This window comes from Vulpes vulpes, chromosome 9, assembly GCF_048418805.1.
Source record: "Vulpes vulpes isolate BD-2025 chromosome 9, VulVul3, whole genome shotgun sequence".
Lineage (NCBI taxonomy): Eukaryota > Metazoa > Chordata > Mammalia > Carnivora > Canidae > Vulpes > Vulpes vulpes.
In genome coordinates, this window is record NC_132788.1 from 60,252,466 (window position 1) to 60,266,329 (window position 13,864).

The window sequence follows — 13,864 nt, forward strand, 5'->3', positions numbered from 1 at the left end:
AAAATACAGATACATAATACAATAAAATACAAATGCATAAAGTAATAATTATAGATTTATGTTGTCATATGAAGATTTAATCTCTGTGACAGTAAGCCCAAAGGAAGGGGAAGCAAACTGAGGTACAATGGAGCAAGGTTTTTACTAGTATTCAAATTAAGGTGACATTAAAACCAAAACACATTGTTATAAATTAGTATTTTAATTGTAAACTCTGGAGCAGCCATCAAAAGCACCAACTTAAAAAAATAGAGAGAGAGAGTAAGAAAAAATAACAAGGGAATTAAAATGGAACATTGGAAAATATCTAACACAAAAAAGGTGGAATACAGAAAGAAAAAAAGGCATAAGACACATAGAAAACAAACAAACAGAAACAACAAAAAAACAAAATGCCAGATGTAAATTCTATTTTATCAGTAATTACATTAAATATAAATGAATTAAATGCTCCAACTGAAAAGGCAGACATGGTAGAATGGACAGATAAAACAAACAGCATCATCCAACTACATGCTGTCTACAAGAGATTCATTTTAGATTCAAAGACAGGAATAGGCTGTAAATAAAAGATTAGAAAAAGATATTCCATGCAGTTTAAGTTAGCATGATAAAAGTTCTGGAGATCTAATGTACAACATGGTGATGACAGTTAACTACACCATATTGCATACTTGAAATTTGCCAAGAGGACAGACCTCATACTAAACTTCTCAACACGTATACCCACTCTCACAATGCTAACTCTTTAGAGTGATGGATACGTTAACTAGCTCAGTTGTGATCATTTCAATATATATACACACACAGCAAGTTGTATACCGTAAATATGTAAAATTTGTATATATTAATGATATTTCAAAAAAGCTGCCTAAAAAAGAGAAAGAATCCATGAAAACAGAAACCAAAAATCAGTTAAGTGGATAGGTTATAATAATATCAAACAAAATAGATTTTAAGACAAAAATTGTTACTAGGGATAAATAAAGATCAATATATTAAAAAAGATAAAATAATTATAATTTTATGTGTACCTATCAATACAGCTCCAAAATACATTTTGCAAAAACTAATAGAATTGAAGGGAAAAATACATAATTAAACAATAATAGTTGGAGACTTCAATACTACACTTTCAGTAATGGATAGAACAACTAAACAGAGATCATTGAGGAAACAAAAGACTTGAACAATAGTATATAAACTGTATCCAGGATTAGTAGAATCCATATTCTTCTCAAAGAATGGAACATTCTCTAGGATATACATGTATTAGATGATAAAGTATGTCTTAGTAAGTGAAAAAAAGGTGAAATCATACAAATTATAGTCTCTGATCACAATGGAATGAAATTAGATACTAATAACAGAAAGAAATTTGGGAAGCTCACAAATAGATGGATACTTAAACAACACACTCCTAAAAGCAATGGATCAAATAAGAAATCACAAGAGAAATTAGAAAATACTTGGAGATGAACAAAAATAAACACGTATACACACATATCAAAAGTTATGAAATGCATTGAAATACAGTACTCAGAGGGAAACTTATAGCTATAAATGCCTATATTAAAGAAGAGTGATTTCAAATCAATAATCTAACTTTTCAACCTAAGAAAAAGCAAAAAAAGTGAACTACACACAAAGCAAGCTGGAAGAAGGAAATAATTGAGCAGAAATAAAATCTTTTCAGAAGACCAACAAACCTGACAAACCTCTACTTAGACTGACCAAAAATTAAAGGGAAAAGACTCAAATTACTAATATCAGGAATGAGAGGGGATATGACTGTCAATATTTCAGAAATAAAAATTATATGGAAGTACTACAAACAATGGTGTGCCAATATATTAGATGAACTAGATAAAAATGGAAAAATTTTGAGAAAGACAAGTACTAAAACTGACTCAAAAAGAAATAGAAAATCTGAATAGATTCATGAAAAGTAAAGAGACTGAATTAGTAATCACAAACTTCCCACAAAGAAAAGCCCAAAAGCAGGTGGCTTTGCTGATGAATTTTACCAGATATTTAAAGAAGAATTAACCAATCTTTCACAAATCCTCCTGAACAATAGAAAAGAAGGAAACATGTTTCAATTCACTTTGAGATCACTATTATCTTGATACCAGAATCAGACAAAGACATCAGAGATAAAGAAAACAAAAGATTAATGTCCTTTATGAATATGAGTGCAAGTATCTTCATCTAAAATATTAGCAAACTGGGGTGCCTGGCTGGCTCAGTAAGAGCAACATGTGACTCTTGATCTTGGGGTTGAGTTTGAGCCCCATGTTGGGCATAGAGATTACTTAAGGAAATTAAAAACAATATTTTTTAATTAGCAAACTGAATCTCCAGCAACACATAGAAAGGATTATATACACCATAACAAAGTGAGATTTATCCCTGGAAAGCAAGGTTGGTTCAACATATGAAAATCAATGTAATACAACCTGTTTATAGAATAAAGAACAAAAACCACACCATCATCTAAATAGGCACAGAAAAAGCATTTGACAAAATCCAACACCCTTCCATGATAATAAAGAATAAACTAGCAATAGAAGAGAATTTCCTCAACTTGCTAAAGGGCATTAATAAACACCAATATTATATACTTAATGGTGAGAGACTGAAAGCTTTCCCATCAGGACTAAAACAAGGATTCCCACTTTTGCCACTTCTATTCAACATTGTATTGGAGGCTCTATAGAGTTAGGGTAATAGGCAAAAAAAGAAATAAAAGCATCTGTCTAGATTGGATTTGGCTTACAAAGGAAAAAATAAAACTATTTTCAGAAGACATCTTGTATGTGGAAAAGCCTAAGAAATCCACAAAACACTCTTAGAACAAAAAAGTACATCAAGTACTCCTACTCTTGAGTACAGAGTACATTCTATTCTTGAAGGATACAAGAGCCATATACAAAAATCAATTGTATTTCTATACACCAGCAATGAATAATTCAAAGAAAAAATTAAGAAAACCACTCCATCTAGGGGTGCCTTGGTGGCTTGGTCAGTTGGGCGTCTGATTCTTGATTTCAGCTGAGGTCATGATCTCAGGGTTATGGGACTGATCCCTGCATGGGGGCTCCACACTCAGGGGGAGTCTTCTTCTCTCCTTCTCCTTATTCCTCTCTCTTGCCCCTCCTCCTGCTCACAGTCTCTCTCTCTAACAAATCTTGAAAAGAAAACCACTCCGTTTATAACAGCAACCAAAAACAAAAACAAACAAACAAAAAAAACCTAGGAATAAATTTAATCAAATAAGTGCAGTACATGTACACTGAAAACTACATTGAAAAAAGTAAAGAACTAAATAAATACAAAGTCATTCCAAGTTCATGGATTATATAACTTAATGTTGGTAAGATAGCAATATACATACTCCAAATTGATCTAATACTCAGTGCAATCTCAGCTGGCTTTTAGTAGGTGGGGACTATGACAAGCTGATCCTAAAATTCATATGGAGACCTAAGAAACCCAGAATAGCCAAAACAATCTTGAAAAAGAATGAAGTTGGAGATCTCACATTTCATGATTCAAAATTTTAAAAAAAGACAGTAATCAATACTAGATGGCACTAGCATCAGGACAGACATACAGATCAATGGAATAGAATCCAAAAATAAACCCTTAGGTTTTTGACAAGAATAACCAGATAATTTAATGGGTTAAAAAAAATACTCTTTTCATCAAACAGTATTGGAACAACTGAATATCTACACGCAAAAGAATGAAGTTAAACACCACATCCAAAATATAAAAATTAACTGAAAATGAATTACAGATCTAAATGTAAGTGCTGAAACAGTTACACTCTTAGAAGAAATCAAAGTAAATCCTTATGAGCTTGGGTCAGACAACAGTTTCTTAGATGTGGCAATAAAACCATACTTAACCCCCTTACCATCCCTCCAAAAAAAAAGGATGTCATCAATATCAAAAACTACTATGCGTCAAAGGATACATCAAGAAAATGAAAAGATAAGCGACAAAAATAGGAGAAAATATTAGCAAATTAGGTATCTGATAAGGGTTTGGTATTCAGACTATATAAGGAATTCTTAAAACTTCTCAATAAAAAGCCAAGCCCACCACCAAAAAAAAAAAACCCAAAAAACAACAACAAAAAAAACCCTCAAACAATTTAACAATGGACAAAGGAAGTGAATGGACATTCCACCCAAAAAAGACAGACAAATGACCATCAAGCACATGAAGAGATGCTCAACATCATTGGTCACTGGGGAAATGCAAATCAAAACCACAATGAAATATCACTTCACACCAGTAAGAAAGCTATAATAAAAAAGAGACAAAAACAAGTGTTGACAAGAAGATGGAGATTGAAATCCTCCTTCACTAATGGGAATTTAAAATGGTACAGCTGTTGTGGAAAACAGTTTGGCAATTTTATAAAATGTTAAACAGAGTTACCATATGACCCAATAATTATACTTCTAGGTATACACCCAGGAGAACTGAAAACATATGTTCACACAAAAACTTATACACAAATGCTTGTAGCAGCATTATTCATAAAAGCTGCCAAGTGGAAACAACCCAAATAACCATCAGTTAATGAATGGATTAAAAAATGTGGTATATCCATACAATGTAGTATTTTTTAGTCTTAAAAAGAAATGGAGTACTGACACATGCTACATTATGGATGAACCTTGAAAGCATTATGTTAAATGAAAGAAGCCCTTTGCAAAAGGCTACATGTATGGCTCCACTTACATGAAATGTCTAGAATAGGAAAATCCATAGAGACAGATAGTAGATTAGTGCTTGCCAGGATCAGGGGGAAGCTGGGAATGGGGAATGACTACTAATGGGTACTGGAGGTCTGGAGCTTTTTTGGGGGAGGGGCGATGAAAATACTCTGTAATTTGATAGTGTGATGGTTGCACAAACTTATACTTAAAAACCAAAGAATTGCACACATTAAAGTGATGAATTTTATGATACATGAACTGTGCTTTTTATAAAAAAAAAAAAAAGATTTTACTTATTTATTCATGAGACAGACAGAGAGAGAAGCAGAGACATAGGGAAAGGGATAAGTAGGTTCCCGGTGGGGAGCCCGATGCAGGACTCTAACCCAGGACTCGATCCACGACCTGAGCCAAAGGCAGACAGATGCTCAACCACTGAGCCACCAGGTGTCCTGTGAATTATGCCTTAATTTTTAAAAAAACAAAAAGACCCACAATGAGCTGTTAGTATAAGGATCCAAGGTAGGCTGTCTATAAAGCAACTTGGAATAATAAAAAAACACTATCTGGAGGGAGGAATGGAGGAGTGGGCTGATGGATAGACAGACACACTTAATCTTCCCCATTAATCTGTGGATTGTTTCTTTAAAATGTGCCATTTCCAATTAGAATTGTTTGGAACTAAATAACTACCAAGTCTAGTTTATCATCTTAAAAGAGTGACAATACTTTTGAAGATCCTTGGAAAGACAAACATATATAGTGAGGAGAAAGAGAAGAAAAGGGGTGGCTCAGTTGGTGAAGCATCGGTCTTCAGCTCAAGTCATGATCGCAGGCTCCTAGAATTGAGCCCCTCGGCAGAGTCCCATCTCCCACTCTCTTAGTGGAGAATCTGCTTCTCCCTCTCCCTCCTGCTTCTGTGCTCACTCTCTCTTTCTTGCTCTATCTCAAATAAATAAAGTCTTCTAAAAAAAAGAAGAAAAAGGAAACTCTTAGAAGGTTTCACAACCTTCAAGTTTTGAGTAGTGGATCAAAAACTACTGAAGACCCTTTGTGGAAAAACTATTTTTCTCTACCCCTGCCCCCCAAAATAAGCTAATCTACCGTAACTTTATCTAAATCTAAAATAGTTCTCTTTTGGGGCACCTGGGTGGCTCAGCGGGTTAAGTGTCTGCCTTCAGCTCAGGGCACAGTCCCAGAGTCCTAAGATCGAGCCCCACTTCAGGCTCCCTGCTCAGCAAGGAGTCTGCTTCTCCCTCTCCTTTGCCTGCCACTTTACCTGCTTGTGCTAACAAATAAATAAAATCTTTAAAAATAAAACAGCTCTCTTTTTAATTCTATCATAACAACAAAATAAGGTTTTCTTAAATAATCTTACAAAATTGAGTTGCTTAATGAGCACGGTATTATAATGATCAAGGTACTTACAAATGGATGTTCTGACCAATTAATCTAATCTTTTTAGACTTCCACTACTATGGCAGGTCATAAATCTGAGGGGGCTTATTTTAAATATGATAGAAGTCCACAAGGAGGTGAATTGGAAAAATGCAAGGAAGAAGCACTTTAAGAATGACTATAGTCGGGGCAGCCTGGGGGGGCTCAGCGGTTTAGCCCCGCCTTCAGCGGAGGACATGATCCTGGAGACCTGGGATTGAGTCCCACATCAGGCTCCCAGCATGGAGCCTGTTTCTCCCTCTGCCTGTGTCTCTGCCTCTCTCTCTCTGTTTCTCTCTCTCTCATGAATAAAGTCTTAAAAAAAAAAAAAAAAAAAAAGAATGACTATAGCCCGAGTCACTCAATACATTGTTTGAATATTTACAGAGCCTGCTCTAGGTTACAGGCTTCTTGGGAGAAATTCACTGTGTTTCTGTATGAGAAATATCTTTTATTTTTTCCAATTTTTTTTGTTGTGGTAAAATAAATACATAAAATCTACTTTCTTAAATATTTTTAAGTGTTCAGTTCAGTGACATTAAGTACATTAACAATGGTGTGCAACCATCCCCACTACCTTCCATCTCTAGCAAAACTGAAACTCTACACCCCTTACATGCCAACTCACCATTCCCTTCCCCTCCCCAGCCCTGATAACCCTCCATTCTACTTTCTGCCTCTAGAAATCTGACTATATACCTTATTTAGGATCATGCAGTGTCTTTTCGGGACTGGCTTATTCATTTAGCATAATGACCTCCAGGTTCCTCCATGAGGAACTGTGTGTCAGAAAGCCCTTCCTTTGGAAGGTTGAATAATATTCCGTTATATGGATAGACACATTCTGTTTGCTGATTCTTCTGTAGATGGACACTGGGTCCTTTCACTTTTAGCTATCGTGAATAATGCTACTATGAAGAGAAGTGTACAGGGGAGCTATCTTTTGTTAAGGAGATAATCAAATATTTATTGTAATGCACGATGCATGCAGAACTATTTTTACCCTTGTGATATTCATTCTTTGGTCTCAGGCTTGTTAATATCTGATGTTTTGTTGGTTTGTTTTTATTTTATCATTTCACTACTAATTTATACAACCGAGTTAGGGAGAAAGAACTGGACTATCTTATCTACTTAAGAATTAATAGTAATATGTAAAAGGAAAATTATTCATCCCAATTAAATACAAATAACTCACAGAGACAAATAAAAATCCTAGAAAATACATAAGTTAAAAGCGTACATTAAGGGATCCCTGGGTGGCTCAGCAGTTTAGTGCTTGCCTTCGGCCCAGGGCATGATCCTGGAGTCCCAGGATCGAGTCCTGCGTCGGGCTCCCTGCATGGAGCCTGCTTCTCCATGTGTCTGTGTCTCTGCCTCTTTCACTCTCTCCTGTGTCTCTCATGAATAAATAAATAAAATCTTAAAAAAAAAAAAAGTGTACATTAAGTAGAAGTTTTTTTTTAAGATTTATTTAAAAATAAAAATTTATTTATTCATGAGAGATACTGAGAGAGAGAGAGAGAGAGAGAGGCAGAGACACAAGCAGAAGGAGAACCAGGCTCCATGCAGGGAGCCCGGTGTGGGACTTGAACCCAGGACTCTGGGATCATGCCCTGAGCCAAAGGCAGATGCTCAGCCACTGAGCCACCCAGGCATCCCTAGATGTTGGTTTCTTTTTTTTTTTTTTTTTAATTTTTTAAAATTTATTTATGATAGTCACAGAGAGAGAGAGAGAGAGAGAGAGGCAGAGACATAGGCAGAGGGAGAAGCAGGCTCCATGCACCGTGAGACCGACGTGGGACTCAATCCCGAGTCTCCAGGATCGCGCCCTGGGCCAAAGGCAGGCACTAAACTGGGGCGCCACCCAGGGATCCCCCTAGATGTTGGTTTCTTAAGTGATCTTTTATCCTTCATTATCTAAACAAAAGGAATCAGACAAGAATTTTCCCTACCTCTCCATATTCTCATCTGAACACAAACAAGCTGAAATACCCACCATCTTTAAAAATATAATCTTTTGGGGGATCCCTGGGTGGCTCACCAGTTTAGCATCTGCCTTCAGCCCAGGGCGTGATCTTGGAGTCCCAGGATCAAGTCCCACATCGGGCTCCCTGCATGGAGCCTGCTTCTCACTCTGCCTGTGTCTCTGCCTCTTTCTATCATGAATAAATAAATAAAATCTTTAAAAAAATGTATAATCTTTCTTGATAATCTATTTGTCTTACTACCTTCCCCCAATGCCCTTAACAGTAAAAATATCCTTGAAAACTTTATCTATTTCATCCTATGACTAGGGGATAAGGAAGGCAAAGAGAAGGTACGATTGTATCTTTCTTGTATACGAATCTTTATTTTAAAATGGAATTTTTAGGGACAGAACTTTTCTTTCTCAGTCATTTCTCTAACCCAAATCATGTTTCTTCATAATTATAACAAACTGAAGATATTCTTCAAAGGATCAACTGGAGAATGGGGGAAAAAAAAAACACTTGAAACTTTAACAATGTACACCTCTCTAAAGCCATTCTTCAAAATAAGTCACAAAGCACAAAAACTACTGAGCCTTGGGCTGGGAGCACACATCAGAATCCCCTAGTGAGCTGGGCCACACCCCTAGTGCCTCATTAATTAAGTATAGGGTGGGGTCTAAGAATCTGCCTTTCTAGTGAGTTTCCTGAAGACACAGATGCTGTAGGTCTTAGGACCACATTTTTGGAAATGCTTCCCTTATCTAAGCAGGAGGACCTTCTCTTAGATTCAACCCATGAAGAAGCATGTATGTTCCTTTAACTTTAAAAACTCATCTTTAGCTGTCCCTCCTAAAAGAAATTACTGTGTGATATTACTGTTTATTTAGCAGTTTTAGTCAATCCCTTTAATAAATTCTTTATGGTAAAAAGTTTTTAGATTCCCTGCACAGAGAGCCAGCTCTCATTAAGTAAATTATTACCCTAAGTGACTTTGTAATGTGTGAATTTTGGTTCAGTGACTTTCTTTTAATTTTGGAACTGAGAATTATACAAGCACATACTTGGCAGGAAAGGTCCATTGAGAAAAAACTAGGCATTTGATTATATTATTTTATATATTATTCTCTATCTCTATCTGCATGGCCCTTGATGTCACTGCCATAAACTAATGGCCATTGACTGGATATAGCCCAGACACAGGTTTGGTTTAGTTGGATTCATGGAAAATTTGGGGAAAACATATGCTTGAATTAATACTAAGAATCAGATGCTTTGACTTTAAAATATAGATTTCCATTTACTCTTCAAATAAAGAAATAACAAGATATAGCAACTTTATTCCCAAATTTCCACAAGTCAGTGATCAATCAGAGTTGGACCCTCAGTGCTCTTCAGAGAGAACTTGTGCTCTAGCAGGCCATAGTCCCCGTTCATTTCCTCTCATCTTCAAACTAGTTCATTCCACACATGTATTTATCAGCCTGCCCTGTAGGCTTCTGTATTCAGGTGCCCAGAATAAGAAGGAACACATAGTAGAATCTCAATTTCAAAAAATTTATATACACTGGCTTAAATTAAGTATGGTGTAAGTAAGTTCCTTTGGACTTGGTCCCTTACGGCCTAAGGTTGTCGAGTTGTGTGATCTACCAGTAGGTCACCTCTACTCTTGTGTTAGAAACCTTCTAGCTAAAATGAGCATTCTCTAAAAAGCAATGTGTTAGTTTGAGACCCTTTAGTGTAGAGCTAAAAGAATAACGTAAATGATGGGTGACTGACTTCTTCAGATAAATATTTTCTCACTAGTTTCAGGTCTTTATTTTAAGGCTATCCATTTTTCTATTAGGTTCCTCCTTTACCTATATCCTGTAAATTTTTACATGGAATATTTATCACTCCTTTACAATGTTTCTTTTTTTTTTTTTTTTAAGATTTTATTTATTTATATATGAGACACACAGAGAGAAAGAGAGAGAGAGAGAGAGAGGCAGAGACACAGGCAGAGGGAGAAGCAGGCTCTACATAGGGAGCCCAATGTGGGACTCGATCCCAGGACTCCAGGATCACACCCTGAGCCAAAGCAGATGCCCAACTGCTGGGCCACCCAGGCATCCCTAAAATATTTCTTTTTTTTTTTTTTTAAATTCCATTATATCTTTCTTTAATTCATGACTTTAGGGGTAGACACTTGAGTTTCCAAATAAATATATGGCAATGATTTTCCTAGTTATTGAGTTATTACTGATTTCTAGCATAATTACATTGGGTTAAAAGTATATATTCGGTATAGTTTCAGTCTTTGATATTGAGACTTGCTCATTAATTCAGGCTATGGAAAATTCTTATAAAATATCTGTGCTTGACAAGAATGCGTACCTCACAGTTTGGGGCAATGTGTTCATTAGAATAGGTTTTTTAATCATTTTGATCAGATTTTCAATTACCATCACTGACTTTTTTTTTGTATGCTTCTGTGAGAGAATGGAAAATATATATATTGGTATCTGCCCCCGGTTTCAGAGCTCCTGAAACCCTTGTAATTTACTAAGTGATAAGAGCACTCTTACCTTACCTTTTATATTTCCCATCTTTTTGGATCTTCATGCTTCACCTTAAATATTGAAGTTTCTTCTAACCCATTTTTTTCAGGTCACTGATTTGCTCTTTGCTATGTCTGACAGCCTATAAAATGTTCAATTTGTTTTTGTATTCTAGTTGTAGAATTTGATTTTTTTTTTTTTTTTAAACATCCAAAGCCACATTTTGGAGTTTTCAGTCTCTGCTTAAAATAAAGTTTGGCTCTTTTTCTTTTAATCCCGAAAATGTAGTATTTTACAGTGTGCTTCTGGTAAGTCTCATATTTAGAATCTCTGTGAGTCTATTTATGTTGTCTGTTGCTTCTGTTAGTTTTCATGTTTGGTGTCTCCTTTCTTTGTGTGCATGGTTACTTCTGATTGTGACTGGGTACTATAATTGAAAAACTATTTGTATAAGTAATTTGAAGACTGGGATCATGATATTCTTTGATATGATTTCATTGCTTTTACCTGGTACCTGTGGGCATTAGCTACATGTAGTCATCTTAATCCAAGTAAACCTTAAAGTTTGTGGGCTATCAGATAATGCAAAACAGAGCTGCAGCCAACGTGAGAGTTGAATTACTTCCAGTTACCATTACTCCTCAGTGTATCTCTTTAGGGAGTCCCAACTCAAAGGAGGGAATGGTTTACCACGTTTCCTAAGCTTGACAATGCCCAGGCTACAGTTTTTAACCTTGAAAGGATACCACAGGTGAGCTCAGTTTCTCAACTTCCTTTTTTTTTTTTTTTAAATTTATTTATTTATTCAGAGAGAGTGAGAGAGAGGCAGAGACACAGGCAGAGGGAGAAGCAGGCTCCATGCAGGAAGCCCGATGTGGGACTTGATCCCAGGTCTCCAGGATCACACCCCGGGCTGCAGGCGGCGCTAAACTGCTGCACCACTGGGGCTGCCCACAACTTCCTTTTCTTGATCAGTAAATGCCCATAAGACAAAAGAGGCACGATTGTTAGGCTCAGATTCTCTCTCAAGTCTCAACTTAATAATTCTTCACAATTTACTAGTTCTTTGATGTTTAAGAAGATTAAAAAATGATTTATCTAGTTTCTTTAGGTGATTTCAGTAAAACAGCTGGTTTGAATTATATGGCTTACCATGAGTTAAACTACTAATCTCTCAATATTCTTTTATGTATTATGTCCTTAGCACATGGCCTTACCTTGCCCACACCTGCCCCAAAGTGAAAGCTCTATGGTATTCCGTGAAGAATTGTGACAGCTCTTCCTGGTAGCAATCTACCCATATAGTACAGAGGAACTATAAAAAACAAAGGTTCAAGTTACAGTTCCTATCTCCTCTGTGATTCTAAAAAAAAGATTTCTCTGCAAAACTGGGTGAGAAATACTTTCATGCATATCAGAAGATTAGATAGAGGAATGGAAAAGAGCTTGAAAAAGTCTACAAAACTAATTCTCTTTCTCTGCCCCACAGGTGAACCATTCATCCATGGCTCTGGTTTATTCATCATAGCAGGCCAGTCAGCGGTCAACTGAAATTTCAGGTCACTCATTAATGTCTGGCAACATTATACAAGACACAATATTCCAGGTCCAAATAAAGAGATACCTACTGTTATGTTGTCTATAATTTATTTTAAAATACTTCAGCATATGTAGAGTGTACATGGATGATGAGCACCATACACTCTCTACTTCCTAGGGGTAGCTAGGGTACCCTAATGAGTAATGCATCATCTGGGTGTGGTTGGCTCACATTTGAAGGACTAAACAGAAGAGATCCAAACTCCCAAATCAGAGTGTATTAATTAGTTATAGTTACCTAAATCTGCACTGGAGGGTTTTTCTAATGAGTATAAACGAGGGAGTGGGGCAATATTTTTTCTAATGAAAGTAATAGTGCTCAAGATAGATGGGCTGGTTGGAAATATACCCTTATATATACATGTGGATTCTAAGAGTTGGACAAACCAGGAAGCCTACCACCCTTTGCAGTGGTACTCTGGGCCTAAGCTTCTGGTCCTAGGTCTGGACAGTTAACAGAAGATTCCATCCTTATCCAACTGACAGGTTAGATATGTCCTTTAATAAGAATATGTTTGTATCTGTCTCTACTGAATATTTGATGTGAGATACATATGAAAAGGATGACGTTGGGCTTTTCTCAGTCTATAAGAACTGCTGAATGACCAGCTTTTGTGTCTGCTTGCTAATAAATATTCACATGTGTAACAAAATCTGGTCTGAGACTTGACTTTATTGTTACAAACCACATAGTAACAAGATAACCTGTAACCATAGGAAGCTACTGATTTCTACCAAAAAGATTAAAATGCATGTTAGTTTGTAACAATTGTGGCGCATCAAATTCCCCAAAAGGATCCTGTTGAGCAATAACCTCAAAGCAGGAGCATCATGCTGATCAAGCTAATGTACAGACTTGCCCTCCTGGACTATCCAAGAAAAAAGGCTGTTTCTCTTCAGTGGGAAAACCACAGGAAGCTACAGAGACAGCCTTGGGGTGTGGGTTTTGCTGGGCCTGGAAGCCTGCCAAAAATACCATCATTCTGTCTCTTGGCCCTTGGAATGCAATAATGCATTGCATTATTTTGGTTGTTGTTGTTTTTTAAAAATATATATAACTTTTCCCACTGACTGCCCCCAAACCACCTGGACTCCATATTTTATTCAAAATGATGTCATTTAAAGAGTATCTGTATTCAAAGGAATAGATAGATGGGAGGCAACTATCCTACTTCCTTAAATAAATCCAAACCAGAATCATTTTCATTTTCAAAACAGTACTGTCTTGGATTCTCAGCAGCTGCATGTCCCTACCTTCCAAATGTTTTTAAAAATATTTAAGCTGAGGGACGCCTGAGTGACTCCGTGGTTGAGTGTCTGCCTCTGGCTCAGGGGGTGATCCTGGGATCCAGGATCAAGTCTCACATTAGGCTCCTTGCAGGGAGCCTGCTTCTCCCTCTGCCTATGTCTCTGCCTCTCTCTGTGTCTCTCATGAATAAATAAGTAAAATCTTAAAAAAAAAAAAAATATTTAAGCTGAAAATTAACCCAGTCAAATCAACTATGTTTGTCATAACAATTTTTTGAGGAAAAACTTTGAAACTCTCATTCCCACCCCCCACACCTGTGCTGGAGGGCACCTA

The 13,864-nt window shown here is 36.5% G+C and overlaps 1 protein-coding gene across 26 annotated transcripts in view; it reads right to left on the minus strand.

The window, feature by feature from the left end:
* The window catches only part of ATG7 (autophagy related 7), a 235,071-nt gene that overhangs the window by 129,885 nt on the left and 91,322 nt on the right, over positions 1 to 13,864 (minus strand). The window lies entirely within an intron of this gene.